This window comes from Delphinapterus leucas, chromosome 6, assembly GCF_059928025.1.
Source record: "Delphinapterus leucas isolate spDelLeu-1000000601 "Yukka" chromosome 6, BTC_Dleu_Yukka2, whole genome shotgun sequence".
Lineage (NCBI taxonomy): Eukaryota > Metazoa > Chordata > Mammalia > Artiodactyla > Monodontidae > Delphinapterus > Delphinapterus leucas.
Window position 1 is genome coordinate 29,385,739 of NC_143134.1, and position 16,537 is coordinate 29,402,275.

A 16,537-nucleotide genomic window follows, 5' to 3' on the forward strand; every position below is an offset into this window, starting at 1 on the left:
GGGGCCCTGCCTTGATTTCCCTGCACAGTGAAGTGTGAGAGTGTGTGCCTATGTGTGCCCTTGAAACACGCGGCTTCCTCTTGGTGCCCTGGTGGAAACTGGTGCAGATGAAATGGCCTGAAAATGCCCCAGCTACCTAATCTGGGAAATTCACACTGGGGGCGGGGAGATGAGCTGGGGTCCACTCACTGCTGATGGCTCAGGTATCAAGTACCTGTCACCCTTTAGGGTGACGGAATGAAAGACAAATGGATAGAGGGAAATGGATTGCCAGGGTCAACCAGGTTCTCTGCTAACTCCTGCAACAAACAATCATGGGCTGCAGACCCCTCTTTCCAGCCTCTAACTTTTCTGAAGAAGAAACTGGGGCCCTGAGAGTTGACCTGAGGTACTGGACACGCTTTTCACTTAGCTCTGTATCCCAAAGAGTGGTGGCAAAGGCCAGCTCTAAAATGCTAGCGAGGTTACCAGGCATTCCTTTTTAACTCTGAACATGAGTGTAAGGCTATCTCTTTTTTTCACCATTTCCAGGGGAATGATCATTTTACACTAAGTAGCTCTGAGAAATTATGAAATCTGAAATGATTGAGGGTAGCTAGGCCAGATCAACAATAATCTTTTAAACAACTTTATTGAAATAAAATTTACATACCATACAATATATCCATTTAAAGTGTAAAATTCAGTGGTTTGGGTTGCATTAAATTATTGTTATTTTTCACATTGTGAGAACATAAAATTTGCCATTTTGACCATTTTAAGTGTACAATTCAGCAGGATTAATTACATTCATAATGTTGTGCAAACATCACCACTATCTATTTCCAAACTTTTTCATCACCCCAAAGAGTAAGTCTGTAACCATTAAGCAATAATTCCCCATTCCCTCCTCTTCCCAAGTCCTAGTAACCTATAATCTATTTTCTGTCACTATGAGTTTACTTATTCTGGATATTCCATATAAGTAGAATAATATATTATTTTTTCTTTTCTGTCTGGCTTACTTCAGTTAATATTATGTCTTCAAGATTCATCCATGTTGTCAAATATATCAGAACTTCATTCTTTTTATGACAGAATCATATTCCATGGTATGTATAGAGCACATTTTGTTTATCCCTCATCCAACCACAGATACTTGGGTTGTCTCCTCCATTTTGGGCTATTACAAATAGCGCTGCAATGGTCATTGGTATATAAGTATCTGTTTAAGTCCCTGCTTTTAATTCCTTTTTGTATACTCTTAAAAGTAGCATTTATGCATGATATGGTAATTCTATGTTTAACTTTTTGAGGAGCTGCCAAATTGTTTTCATAGCAGCTACATTATTTTACAATCCCACCAGCAGTGAACCTTCATAGCAATATGCGTAGTAGGTGTGAAATAGTTTCTCACTGTGATTTGATTTGAATTTCCTCTATGTATAATGATGTTGAGTGTTTTTTCATGTACTTATTTGCTATTCATATATCTTCTTTGGAAAAATGCCTATTTGTATCCTTTATTATTTTTTAATTGGGTTGTTTGTCTTTTTGCTGTTGAGTTTTAGAAGTTCTTTATAAATTCTAGATGGTAATCCCTTATTAGGTATATTATTTCCAAATATTTTCCTATCCTATGGGTTATCTTTTTACTTTCTTGATAATGTTCTTTGATGCACAAAAGTTTTTAATTTTGATGAAGTCCAGTTTATTTTTTTTTTCTTTTGCTGCTTATGCTTTTGGCATCCTATCTAAGAAACTATTGCTAAATCCAAGGTCATGAGGATTTACCCCTATGTTTTCTTCTAAGAATTTTATGATTTTTGTTCATATTTAGGACACTGATCCATTGTTAGTTAATGTTTGTACATGGTGTGAGGTAGGGATCCAATTCCATTCTTTTACATGTGTATATGCAGTTGTCTCAGCACCATCCTTTTTTTTTTTAACATCTTTATTGAAGTATAATTGCTTTACAATCGTGTGTTAGTTTCTGCTTTATAACAAAGTGAATCGGCTATACATATACATATATCCCCATATCTCCTCCCTCTTGCGTCTCCCTCCCACCCTCTCTATCCCACCCCTCTAGGTGGTCACAAAGCACCGAGCTGATCTCCCTGTGCTATGTGGTTGCCTCCCACCATCTTCTGAAGAGAATACTGTTTTCCCCTTGAATGGACTTGGTACCCTTTTGAAGATTAATTGACCATAGTTGCGTCTGTTTATTTCTGAACTCACAATTCTATTCCATTGGTCTCTATGTCTCTCTTCATGCCAGTACCACAATATTTTTATTACTGTATACCTTTGCACTAAATTTTGAAATCATGAAATGTGAGTCCTCCAACTTTGTTTTTTCTTTTTAAGATTGTTTTGGTTATCCAGGGACCACTTGCCATTCCATATTAATTTTAGGATCAGCTTTTCCACTTCTGCAAAAAGGGCCATTGGAACTTTGAGAAGGGTTGCATTGAGTCTGTAGATAGTATTGACATCTTAACAATATTAGGTCTTCCTATCCATTAGCATGGAATGTCTTTACCTCTGTTTAGGTCTTCTTTAATTTCTAACAATTATTTTTAAACACATTCTGTGCATTTTCAAATCAGAACATTTTCTCTAATATAGAATTTGAAGCCATTGTTTGTCTTAATTATTTTTTTTTGTTTTTTAAGCTTTTTTACTTTAGATCAGTAGTCAGTAATCATTAAAGAGTAGGGTATTGAAGTGTTAACTGAAAGATAGTTTTTCTGGCATTGGAAGAGGATTAATTAGACAAACAATGAGCCTAAAAGCAACTTCTCCCATCATTAAAATCAGCAGCCCTAAGCAAAAGCCAATATAGAAAAGATTTTTTAAAACTTAGACGATGTGAAAAAATTAAATTTTGTGTAGAGAAACAAAGTTTTAAAAAATGATGATCTGGAAAGAAATATCTGTCATATTTGACAAGTGACTAATTCTTTTCCAAGGGGTTTACATGGATCCCTATGACAAAGATGAACCATCATACAGAAAATTGAGCAGAAGCATTTTGCAAAGAAGGTGTAAAACTGGGTAATAAACAAATGAGAGATTGTAAACCTCATTCATGATTTAATACAAGCACGTCTTAACCACAAAGTACCTTGTTTTAACTATCAGATGGGCCTTGATTAAAAAGTTGAATAATACCCAATATGTGGGTGAGGCTATAGGGAATTAAACAGACTCATAACCTGAATATGGGAATATAAATTAGTGTGATCCTTTGGAAGGTGGTTTGGCAATATCCATTAAAGCTTTAAAAGAAAATCTCCTCTGACTCAGCAATTTCCCTGTTAGGAATTTTTCCTACAAGTATGGTCACAAAAATTATGCCTAGATAGATGTAGAAGGATAGTCTTTTCATTACTGTCTGTAAGAGCAAAAATAAAGCAAAGCAGAGAAACACCTAAATAGCCATCAATCAGAAATCGTTAGCAGTTATGCTATCCATTCCAGAAAACATTCCACATTTTTATATGATAAAAATTAAGCCATTTATCAACATATTTATTGAACATTTTGGTCAATCTGTATGTGGGAATGCAATAGATGGAGATGAATGATATACTTAGTGAAAAAAAGCAAGGGCCTAGGGTGTGTGAATAATGGTATAAAATGATTCCATGTGTACAGATTTTAAAGGCATCTACACACAGCTATGGTCATAGCATTCTTCTGGAAGTTTTCATAGGAGATTGCCTAATAGTGGCCCCCTCCAAGTGGAGGGCTTAAAACTGAGGGTGGAGGGAAGCACGTGAGGGAAACATGCACACTTTGTTTCATTTCCTTCCATACACTCTGGAGTTCCACCGTATTCACTTATGATACTTTTATGAAACAAAACTTTGTTTTGAAAAGTCAGAAATCTAGCTTAAAATGAGTACTTTTTAAACTTTTTGCCAAATAAATATAACTTTGGGTTAATTAGCTCACTTCTTTATATGCAAAATGTCCTAAAATAATTAAGCCCTTTTAGTATGAATTATTTCAATTATTAAAAGACACATACAGACCTGCATACACACACACACACACACACACACACACACCTTTATTGTTTTCTGGTTGTGTTTGATCTTTGGCCAGAAAGAAGCCACATGTGTGTGTGAGTGTGTGTGTATGTGTGTGTGTGTGTGTTTGCATGCGCGCATATGTGTCGCTGTGTTTATAGCTGGGGATGACCAGGGGTCAAGTCAGACCCACTGGGGAGGGGCTTGAGGGACCCAGGTAGGATTACTAGGATCACTAGCAATCCAGGGACAAGGGCTCCCAGCAGAAAGAGAGTACCCAGGGAGGGAGGAGGGTGTCTGGGAACATGCCCCTACTGTCCAGGTTGGCCTGGGGACCCTGGTACAGCTGCCACTGTGCTTACCACTAAAATTGATCTCTGTGTCATCATTGGACGTCTGGTGGGGATGCTAGATGCACAGGAAGGCAATGTAACAGGAGTGTTGTGAGATGATGCATGGCCGGCTATAAAAGATGAGTAAGTTATCTACCAGATCTTTCTTCTGCCAAAACAAAGAAGTGGAGCACAAGAATGGGGGCCTTTGTAGAGGACCTCTTACCCGGGGCATACTCATGGTAAAAGCCCCATATTGGTTTTCCAATCCTTTTATTAAAGGAGAAGTCAGACTAGATGGTTTCTAAAGTCCCTTTAAACACTAAGGACAGACACACACACAGGCAACACCTGGAACTTTCTAAGGAGCACAGTGACCATTCTACAGTCAGTGGATGGGTGGGGAAGGGACGACGGAGGATGTCCTGGGCCACCTGTGTTTGTTTGGCAACAACTTGGCCCCAGGGCCCAATGAGAGCCCTGATAGGAGCTACAGAATCCCTGAGCCCACTACTCCAGGAGATCCCAGTATTTCTCACTCTGGTAGTCACCTCACCCAGAGTCCACATGGTGCAGAAACTGATTCCCCTTCAGTAAGGGAGTGTATGAGTTTGCTGTGGTTGCTGTAACAAAGTACCACAGTCTGGGGAGTGAAACAACAGAGGTATATTCTCTCACAGTTCTGGAGGCTGGAAGATCAAAGTATGGGCAGAGCTGATTCCTCCTGAGTCCTTTGTCCTTGGCCTGTAGATGGTCATATTCTCCCTGTTTTCACATGGTGTTTCCTCTGTGTGAGTGTCTCTGTGTCCTAATTTCCTCTTTATACAAGGACTTCATATTGGACTAGGGTCCACCCCAATGACCTCATTTTAACTAAATTACCTCTGTAAAGAAACTGTCTCCAAATAAGTTCACATTCTGAGGTGCTGGGGGTCAGAATTCCCACAAGCCCTGTTTTGGAGACAGTTCAACTGTGATAGGGAGACAGATACATCTAGAAGCAATTAACATTGTAGAATGCATGTAGTTAGCACAGAGGAAAGGAGACTTCCTGCAGATTAAGTAAGCTGCTCATACCCATCCCAGGGATAAAGCCAGGGGTGCATGGACCTGAGCTGCTCCATCACTGCAGCTCTGTGGGTCTGAGCCCAGGGACAGGAAGGAGTGAAGCTGACTCAGCCAGGGGAGCTATAGGAAGAGGATGGGGACCATGGTAGAACTCAACAAGCCAATGTCTCTGAGTTCCAGCAGCCCCAAGAGCTCAGGAGCACAGGTTGCCAGGAGCCCCACCAGGTGGAATTGATGATTTCAGATTAACCTGGGTGTCTCAGCCCTTCTCTTCATCTTCAAACTGAAGAGTTGATCTGGATTTTCTCCAACACTCCTTCCAGTCAGGTCTGCTGTATATCATGAATTGGTGTCATTGTCCCCACAACATGGCTTAACCCGTCACCCAGTGGAGTGGGCAGGGCCATGGGCTTTGACACGGTGCAGCTGGTGCCCCTTTATACCCTATAGGCTCCTCACTGTGAAACCAGCCATTCCAAATACTAGTGAGAAATGTCCCATTTTTAGGCTGCTCATATTTTCAGCAAGAAATTAGTGGAAAATGTGAGATGACAAATTTCCCTTACCTTCAGATATCCATGGAGACAGAGCCATTACATCACCCTATTTTTATAAACTCCCAGCAGCTGGATAGTGGTGGAAACACAATTAGTCATGAAAGTGAACTTGTATTTCAGCTCAGCTGCTTGGCACTGAACATTTGTTCTTTAAGAATTTTTCCCCTTATAATTTCCAATCAAGTTGCCTGTTTTAGAAAAAAAAAAATCAGATCTAGAATGTTATCCAAGGAATACCTTCAGCTAAATTTGTGGTTTAGTCAATTAACTTTAAATGAAATATGACCACAAAGTATTCAAACAGATGTGAGGCAGGTCAGATCCTGGATATGTGAGGTCCTGGTCAATGCCTACATCCAGTCCTGGTCTAGACACAGAGGCCTGGGGGCTCAGAGCTCAGAGCACGTCCTTTTATACTTTGACACCTCAACAGCAGCCTTTTTTATTTTAATTAATTTTTATTTGCATATAGTTGCTTTACCATGTTGTGTTAGTTTCTGCTGTAGAACAAAGTGAATCAGTTATACGTATACATATATCCCCTCTTTTTTTGATTTCCTTCCCATTTAGGTCACCACAGAGCATTGATAGAGTTCCCTGTGCTATACAGTAGGTTCTCAATAGACCTAGAGACTGTCATAAAGAGTGAAGTAAGTCAGAAAGAGAAAACCAAATATCGTATAATATGGCTTATATGTGGAATCTAGAAAAATGATACAGATGAACTTATTTGCAAAGCAGAAATAGAGACACAGACATAGAGAATAAACGTATGGATACCAAGGGAGGAAGGGGGGTGGGATGAACTGGAGATTGGGATTGACATATATATACAACTATGTATAAAACAGCAGCCTTTCTTAACCTTTGGTAGCCCTGGCCCTTCGAGAATCCAAAACTTAATGCAAATGTATACATACTCACTTCATATCCTACTTTAGACAGTAAAGAATGTTCTGTTGGAGAGGGCATTTACACCCACATGTGCCAAACAAATCGGGAATTCTTGATTTAAAGATGACCTTCACTCCCTCTCCTTCTCCCTCCCTCCTCTCTGCCCTCTGTGGGGACCAGTCTCAATCCAAAGTCAACCAGGGTCCAAGACTCCCACTGCTTGCAGTGGCACAAATGTGCCTCTGCCTTGGGATTGCAGAAAACACAGAAAAATTTCCCTGGTCCTTTCTAAAGCTGTAGGCAGCCAGCGTTGAGAGACATTGGAGAACTAAAGCAGGCAGGAATCTGATGCACACACACAGCCTGGTCAAAGCTTGGGAGTGCTCATTTTATGTTGACGCCCTCCACATCCAGGCACAGATGGGCTGGGAGCAACACAGATGTGCTTTGCCATCTTGCCTGAGTCCTCCACGTTCCCTGACCTCAGGTCAAGGGTCCACTGTGTCCTGCATGACCTTCTACCACAGCCCCGTACAGAATGCTGCAGGCACTCTGGGGTAGGGGCAGAGCATAGGTGTTGTTAAGCTCTCTAGCTGACTCAAGTGGAAGCCAAGTGTGAGAGCCAGCGTTCTGAGGGGTTACTTACCATCCCCCCACTTCAAAGAGAGTCACTCAGGCATTATTGAAAATAGTGGGAATTTGGAAACCTCGTAAATATCCCTCAATAAAGGAAATGATGGATAAAGTTTGTATTGTTGTATAATAGAGTATTTGCATCAGTCAAAATAAAAAAATCACATACCAATATGGAAAAATCTCTAAAGCATTGTGCTTCGTGGAAAGAGCAAGTTGAAGAATGATACATACACTTAAGTGCCATTTGTGTAACGTTTAAACCACATGCTACAGTTCTCTTACATGTGGGGCATAAAAGCATGGGAAGAGACACATCGTACCCATGGAGGAGAGGTGGAGTCATGTATCGGGGGTTTACCAAGGGAGCATCAATTCTGCTGGCCACACTTCATTTCTCAAAAGGAAAACATCTGAAAGCAAAACTGGCAAAATATGAATTCATGCAAAACTGGGTGGTGGGCACACGAGTGCGGATTATATTCTCTCTACATTTTCACGATAATCTTTTCAAGAGACAGTGGCATTTACGGGTGGAATCTGGGTGGAGGAACAGCTCTGAGTTTCCAGATCCATGGAAATAAGGGACCCCACCTGAGCCCAGGAGCTCATCCTATATGTCTTTGCACAGCCTTTACCCCGGGCCTACCCATGGGATCCAGCAATCACAACAGCATGCTTCCTGAATGCTGTGATTTAATTGGGAATTGGAATAAACTCAGAACTCCCTATAGGCATGCACTGCTTCAGCATCCTGAATTTGGTAATGCCCACATTTCCTTCTGATCCTCTGCCTTTGATCCAGGGACTTCGCCTGCTCCCTCCCCCCTTTCTCTCTGAGCCCTTCTCCACCTGGCCCTCATTAATTCTTCTTGGAAATGGCCAAAGTCAGATATCGTTTCCCCTGTGAAGCCTATGTGATCCAAAAGTCAGGTCCATCCTGAGTGGTTTCCCCATAGCCGATAATGACCTATTTAGGTATCTATCACCATTGTACCCAAGCCCTCAGCAGAGCACATTCAGTGTATACGTGTTAAATGTAAGGACTGCCCCACTCTTCAACTCCTGGAATGTGTGTCCATCTGTCAGAGGTATTTCAAATACATCTGTGGTCTGTACTGAGTGAGAGCTGACACCATTACCCAATTTCTACAAAATGCCACCTTCTCCTCCAAGGAACAGGCTTCAGGAGCTGCTGTTTGCTAGGACCCAACTGACCCTTCTAACTGCAAGCAACCTCACATTAGAAGCCCTCATTTGGCCTGGGAAGCTGCAGCCCTGCCATTATTTCTTGTCATTTCAGATTCTACTGAGCAAATGGTAGGAGTCCTTCGGTGTTTGCAGCCCCCAGGAGTCCCACACTTTTATGCTAGTCTAAACAATTCATCCACACGTCTACTTTAATGTTTCTACTGGCTTCTTTGGTGGTTTCTACCTGAGACAAGCAATGGCATTTGTCCTGTGACCTCAGTTCTCTGATGGGTTCACAGAAAGTTGTTGCTACATGTCCAGCTTCCATCTTGTTGTAAGGAAGGAGCTCACTATATGTGACATCAAAACTCTACCTAGATCCAATCATGATTTCAGATCACATTAAATAATCTATGTGAAAGTTCTTTGAACATCACACTGCTCCACATACTATCATATTAATGATAGTATTCTGTGTAAAAGCAACAAAAATCCCCTTCGGCTCTCCAGGCATTCACCCTTCTTGTCTGTGCTCACAGCTTTGTCACACCAACTATTAGACAAATCACAGGTGGCAAATGCAAATGTCAGCAGGTGCCTGCCATGTACATGCAATCCACCTACTTTGGAAAAGAATTTGGCAGTTTTTTAAAAAATTAACATATACCTACAATATGGTTCAGCCATTCCTCTCCTATATATTTACCCAGGAGAACTGGAAGCTTGTGCTCACACAAAGAATTGTGCACAGATGTTCACAGAAGCTTGATTTGAAATAGCCCCAAACTGGAAGACACCCAGATGTCCAGCCACAGAGAAATGGATAAACAGACTGTGGTATGTCCATACAATGGAATACAGCTTAGCAACCAAAAGGAATAGAAGGGAACAAAATGGGTAAATCCTAAAATAGTGATGCTGAGTGAAAGAAGCCAGATAAGAGGGTATATACTATGTGGTTTTATTTACGTAAAATTCTAGAAAAGGTGAAATAAACTACAGTGACAGAAAGTAGATGAGTAGTTGCCTCGGGGTGGGAGGGAAGGATGCAAAAGGGTGCAGGAAAGTTTGGGGATGATGGATATGTTCATTATCTTGATTAGTTTTACAGGTGTATGCATATATCAAAACCCACCAAACTGTATCCTTAAAAATGTGTGATTATTTGTATGTCAATTATCTCTAAAAAGCTGTAAATAAAGAGCAGGAGAAATGTGTGAGTGGCTGAGGGTAGGGAGGAGGAGGGCACACTGTTTAAATGCAGCCTCAATTCTCAATTCCACCACGTAAAAAAGTGTGCATAGGGTTGCCAGAGACTCCCATCTTTCAAGAAAACCTGGAAGTGAGAAAATACTACTTTTCCCCCCAAAATTCTTTAGGCCAAAAAAAGAAAAAGAAGACAACAGGCTACCAGTTTATGACTTCTGATAGACACATGAAAGCACATAAAACATACTAGTATTATAAATACTGCTCACCAACCAGGGAAGCACCCATCTATCAATATACCTCTCAGAGAAGGTGAGAGGTAAGTGATCCCAGGTCTCTGGGATCACCTCCCAGACATTCTGAGGGGCAGAATATTAAAATTCAGGCAACAGAGCAGGTGGACAAGTCTTCAAACTTTGGAGTCCACACCTTCATTTGAATCCAGTTCTGTTTCTCAGTGGCTGTGTGACCTTGAGCAAATCACCTAACTTGCCTGTTTCAGTTTTCCCATCTGTAAAACAAGGATAAGAGCCGCACCTACCCCAGGGAGTTGCCATCAGCTTAGGATGCATAAATACACACCTATTATTTGGAAATGGGCCTGAAATATATAACACACTTCGTGATTATGATCTGCTTTTGCTATATTATTATTGTTACTACTGCTGTCCTTTCTCCCTGCTGGCCTCACGCCTCTATTCCTCCTCAAGAAAATGCTATGCTCCCCTTTCTCTCTATTTCAATAGGAGCTAACATTTTCAGATATTGGGAATTTGAGTCATTGTGCAAAATCTGCAATACTAAATGAAGTGTAAATTGCCTTTCTGATCAGTTTAAGCCCTGTTTTCCATTTGTCGTTGGTAAGTGTGGAGTGGGAACTGTTTGCTTTTTGGTGGTGACTTTACATTTTGACCCACACTTCTAAGCTGAGTTCCAGCAACACAAACCAGCCCCTGAGACAGACTTGCTCTGGGTCTGAGGATCCACCTGACATCTCAGACCTGGTCCCTTCTTCCCATGGCCAGTACTATTGCATGTCGGCTGGTTCCCCACTGTGCTCCCTGAAATTGGCTCAAACATTGGCAAGGGCACATCAAGCATCCATCCTGGCAGTCAAGCGTCTGTCTCTGATTTGTTGGAGTTTGGAAGCTCCTCCCCATCTGTGACCCTGTGGTAGACACCCCCACAGGGCACCTGATGAGTTCTAGAAATGCTCCTACCTGACTCAGGTGGGCAGGCAGGTAAGCAACACCTCCCTGTCCATTTGCTTCTGTCTAGATCAGAGCTCTCCAACAGAGCTTTCTGCAAAGATGGAAATGTCCTGTATCGGTGATGGCCAGCATAGTAGCCACTAGCCACATGTGACTATTGAGCATGGAGGAGCTCAATTTTCAGGCTAATTTCACTTTAACAAATTTAAATTTAATAAAAGTGGCCACATGTGGATAGAGACTACAATGTTGGACAGCGTAGGTCTAGGTGAGCATGTGAGAGCAGCCCACACAGAGGGAGCAGTGAGGTGTGCGGGCACGGCAGGTTGTGCGTGAGGTCTTGCCCAGTAAGTAAAAACAGCTGATGAAGATCCGTTAACACCCACATGGGTAAGGTCGGTCCAAGCATTTCACATGGTTCACTTAGTCCTCCTAACAATCTGGGTAATTATCTCCATTCGATGGGGGAAGAAACTGAGGCAAAGTGAGATCAGCCACTTTCCCAGCATCACACAGCTTATCAAGGTGGAGTGGGAAATTCCAGTCTAGCCAGCCCCATTTCAGCATTTAACCACTGCTGTCTGCCATTCATCTGGAGTGAAGCCAGCCAGCCTCATGTTTTCTTTTACAGCCTCCTGCCTCATACGCAAAGCTGTCACTCTCTCCGAGCTATCCTCCCCTGAGCATGGCCCAGGCTTATCTGGGCATCATCTGGACACATCTTTTACGGGTCACTTTGTCCTCTTGGAAACCATGGCTTCCACCCAGAGAGTCCCGGCAGAGCTTTCAGAGTGCATGCATTCAGCTCCCAACTCAGCCTCAGGGGTGTCTGTGGTTCTCAAAGAGAGACAGCCTGGCTGTGGCAGCCAGAAGTGTCTGGAAGCGGGAAGGGGGAAGGGTAAGCTGGGACGAAGTGAGAGAGTGGCACGGACTTATATACACTACCAAATGTAAAATAGATAGCTAGTGGGAAGCAGCCGCATAGCACAGGGAGATCAGCTCCGTGCTTTGTGACCACCTAGAGGGGTGGGATAGGGAGGGTGGGAGGGAGATACAAGAGGGAGGAGATATGGGGATATATGTATAGGTATAACTGATTCTCTTTGTTATAAAGCAGAAACTAAAACCATTGTAAAGCAATTATACTCCAATAAAGATGTTAATTTTTTTTTTTTAATTAAAAAAAGAAGGAGTGTCTGGAAGCATCCTTTCTTCTATTGTTGGGAAAAGCAAGGAGGAGAGGCCTGCCGGGGCCATGGGCCCGACCAAAAGGACTTCTCAAAAGAGCAGATGTCCAATCTGGGACTTCCCAACCAGCTCCCTTTGGCTTGGCACCTGTCTCCCCATGGGGGGCCTGATTATGTGGCGGTCATGTCCATCAAGGGGCAGATGGACATTACTCAAGGCAGGCCAGCAACTGCAATTTGTGACTAAGTGCATTGCTGTGGGCACCACGCCCCAATGGCAGAGTGAAGCAGCTGCAGGTCCATAGCTGGGCTATGTGGTCAGGACCCATCCTGGCTAATATAGATGAGCTTGAAAAATCACTTTTGAAACCATGTTTTCTTCTTCCAAACGGTTTTGGTTTGGGACTGTTTGTTTGTGTTTATATTTGCCTTTGTTTCCTTGTCTGTTTACTGACACATCTGAACTATAGATGCTTTCTAGATTTGGGAGACTAGGCTGATGTGGCAAAAATGGCTAATTTTCACCAGTACCTGTGCTCTCCTTTCTTCCTGGCACTTACCTGTACAGTGTTTATCAGATTCCCTCCGAGCCGCAGAAGACCACATGACTAAGTTCTGTACGGTGGAGTGTAAGCAGAAGTGGCATTCACCCCTTCCCAGACCTGTCTATAAGACCTACATGTAATCCCAGCTGTTCTCCCACCTACCAGGTGAACAGAGAACACTCCAGGAACCAATATAGGAGGATCTGGGAGTCCTGCATGATCCTATGGAGCAGAGAATCCCCTCCAGCTCACACAGGATTGAGCTATGAGTGAGAAGTACATTTGTATTGCATTAAGCTCCTGCAGTTTGGGGTTGTCTGTTACGACAATTAGCCACCAACTGAGAAGAGCTCATTACAGACAAGCAATATCAATGTCACATCAATGTTGGCTAATTTTATTTTTCTTAAGCAAAGTATATTTACACATAATCTTAACAACAGCCAGAATGTTAAAGAACTGGGAAGCACATCAGTGGTAAGTAACAAGGAAGCAGTTGGATCCCATCCAAAGCCAAGGAAAGATGGTACTTCCAAGTACTTCATCCATCGCCCACTCAGTCTCTGGCAAAAGACCAAATGTCTTTCTGTTGACACGGTTTTAGGTAAACACTGTGCAGGGATATATATAAATGGGTTTGGGTGGCCTTCCCTTTTATAAAAATGTCATAGCTATAATATCCATATAAACCAACGAGGAAGGACATATCTGCATAGCAAATCCATGCAAGTTCCTAAGAAAGAAAGGACCTGGGATCTTCAAGCTATCAAGGAGGGTCGGGGCGGGAATGTAGCAGATGCAGGGAAGGGGACACTGATGTGGGGTGGGGACAGATGGAATAGGTCATGCCAAGCCTTGAAGGTCAGTCTTAGGAGCTCAGAAGTTTTATCTGAATGTCAAGGAGAAACAATAGAAAGGTTTTAAACATGATTGATTTATGATTCCAAAATCCACATGGTGGCACCGGTATAGGGTAAATTGTGAGTGCTGTAGGAAAGGAAATTGTCCCATGCAAGGGGCTCTTGGACTGTGGGAGAGCAGCTGGAGAAGCCATCGGTTGGGGAATATTGTTATTTTTAGCAGTGGGAGATACTAAAGTGCTTTTAAGGAATTGAGGATGATCCCATAGAGAAAGAAGATCTGAAATGAGAGAGAAGGTAAGAAAAGACATGACACAGGAAGCACACTGAGGACCTGCACTTTGGTAAGAGAGAGGGAAAGTTAATTGCCTCAGAAAAGGAAAAAGAGAAGGTGTGTGCAGAATTCAGCGCTGAGGGTCTGGTGATGAGGAGTTGAGGGAAAGGGAAAGTCATGGACTAAGAGGGCAGGAGGTGAGGATGGGAAGATTGTTTGAGGGGAATAAAGGCACAAAGTAATCAAATAAGAAACCAGGAAACCTCGCTTGATCGGATAACTCCCCAAGCTGACACACAGAGTTTCTGTAATAGGTTCAGTGCCCCCCTTCCTTCCTTTACCATGTGGCACATCCAGGCTCCTGGTGTGGCCCCCAGCACCCATCTAAGTCTCTGCTGCCTGATCCACTCTGCCTGTTCCCGCAAGCTGGAGGTGCCTGAGGGATTGGGTCTCTCCCCACTCCAGTCCCCACCCCGCCAGGTCTCCTGCCCCGTCATGGGACAACTCTCAGGTGTACTATGAGAGCTTTCACTGGGGCTCGCTGGATCCCACAGCCTTACCGTCCTGGTCCCACTGCTTCCTTTGTCTCACAAGTAAAATGGCAGGATGGATGAGTATAAACAGATGAGTGTGTGACTCTTACACAGGAAGAGCAAAACACTAAAGTCTAAGTTTCTATTGGCTTCAAATTCACTGGAAAGAATTTCAGTTGCCAGCTGGTGTATAGGAGAGTATTCAGGGGTGGAAATGATTTATATAGTCTATAAAGTTCTGAGTTTGTTGAGGCATTATTTTAGAGTCCTTTTATGGAAAAGAAAGTCACCTTCAGAAAGTAATTTCACAAAATCACCGAATACTTGCAAAGACATGCTGAGAAACCCAGAACACATGTGAGGGATCTCATCTTCCTGCAGCTGTCAAGCTGAGAAATGGAGAATCATTTTTTGAACCATTTCTTGCATTCACAGCATGGAGTCCCAATGCCAGGAGAGAGGGGATCCAACTAAGCAGATCATAGCTAGAAGTCAGCAGTCAGAATGGCAGAACTTCACAGAAGTAGGGAGTGCTTGGCTCTAATTCATGAAAAAAAAATTGTGTTATACAACTATCTTCTATATATTAATTCTGTCCCACACTCTGAGACCACAGGAGCTTGTATACCCATTTTATAGATATGTAAGGTAGGAGGGCTTTCTCAAAATCCAGGCAGGTCTCACGGGAGCAGCTGGGGACAGAACAATCATCATATACTCACCATGGTAGATTGTCCATGAGTCCACTTTCCCAGCTAACCTGTGACCTTCCTGGGCAAGGACCATCTCCATCCATTTTCGCAGCCCAGGACCTAATCCAAAAAGCAGGAAGGCCTCACTAGGATCCCTGGGGAGGCTGTGATCATGTGGGGTGCCATTCCCCTCTTTGTCACATGGCCCTCCTGGATGCTCCATGGGAGAGCCCAAACCACCACACTCCAGGATATGACATCATATATGTTTAATTATGAACTATCCTGGCATGAACATCTTTGGATTTATTCTATTTGCCAAATTTGGGAAGCTTTCAGCCATTACTTCTTCAAACACTTTTTTTAGTCTCACTCTCTCTCCCCTCTTGGGACTCTGACAATACCAGTGTTAGGTCTTGTCTTCATGCTTCACGGGTCCCTGAGATAGTTTCTGTCTTATTTTTTTTTCTCCCCCAGTCTATTTTCTCTCTGCTTGGGTAAAGTCCTGGACTCTGTCAAGTTCATTGATCTTTTCTTTGTCATCTCCTTTCTTGTACTGAACCCATCCTGTAAGTTTGCTGTTTGTTGCTTGGTTGGTTTCTGGGTTTTGTTTATTTTCACACTTGTAATATAGTTCCATAATTTCCATACGATTTTGTTATATCATTTGTTTCTTTGTTGACAAAATGCTTTAATTTTTTTCAAGAGAATTCACAGTTACTTGCTGAAACACTTTGATGATGTCTGCTTTAAAATCCTTATCCGATGATCCCAATATCCGCTTCATCTCAGTTCTGCTGTCTGTTGACTGTCTTCTCTCATTCAAGCTGTGGTTTTCCTTGTTCTTGGTGTGACAAGGGATTTTCAATTGTGTTTTTTCAGCACAAAAAAGCTGTTGAGCTTTTTTTCTCATTATAAGAAAAATCCTAATCCTAGATGTATTGAATAGTAAATACGCAAATTTGATTTTTTATTTCCACTTGAAGAGTTATATTTCATTTGAAAGTTAATAAATAACAGTTTTGATTTTGATTTTTTCAGTATAAAAATGTTGCCCTGATGGCATATGAGATATAATGCTAATTGTTTGTAGGACAGTCAAATGTCAGTATTGAAACCTAATCTTTAGCTTCCATCTTGTAGATAGAAACAAATGTTCGCCAAGCGTATATTTTGTGTTGTGTTGCATTGTACACTGCAACTAATAAGCTATGAAATCAACATATATTAAGTGCATGCACTGTTTGTAAAAAGCACAAAATGAGAATTATAAACTACAATATAGTTTAGTATTTGCTAATTTTACTACAGTCTTTTGTTATGTATGTG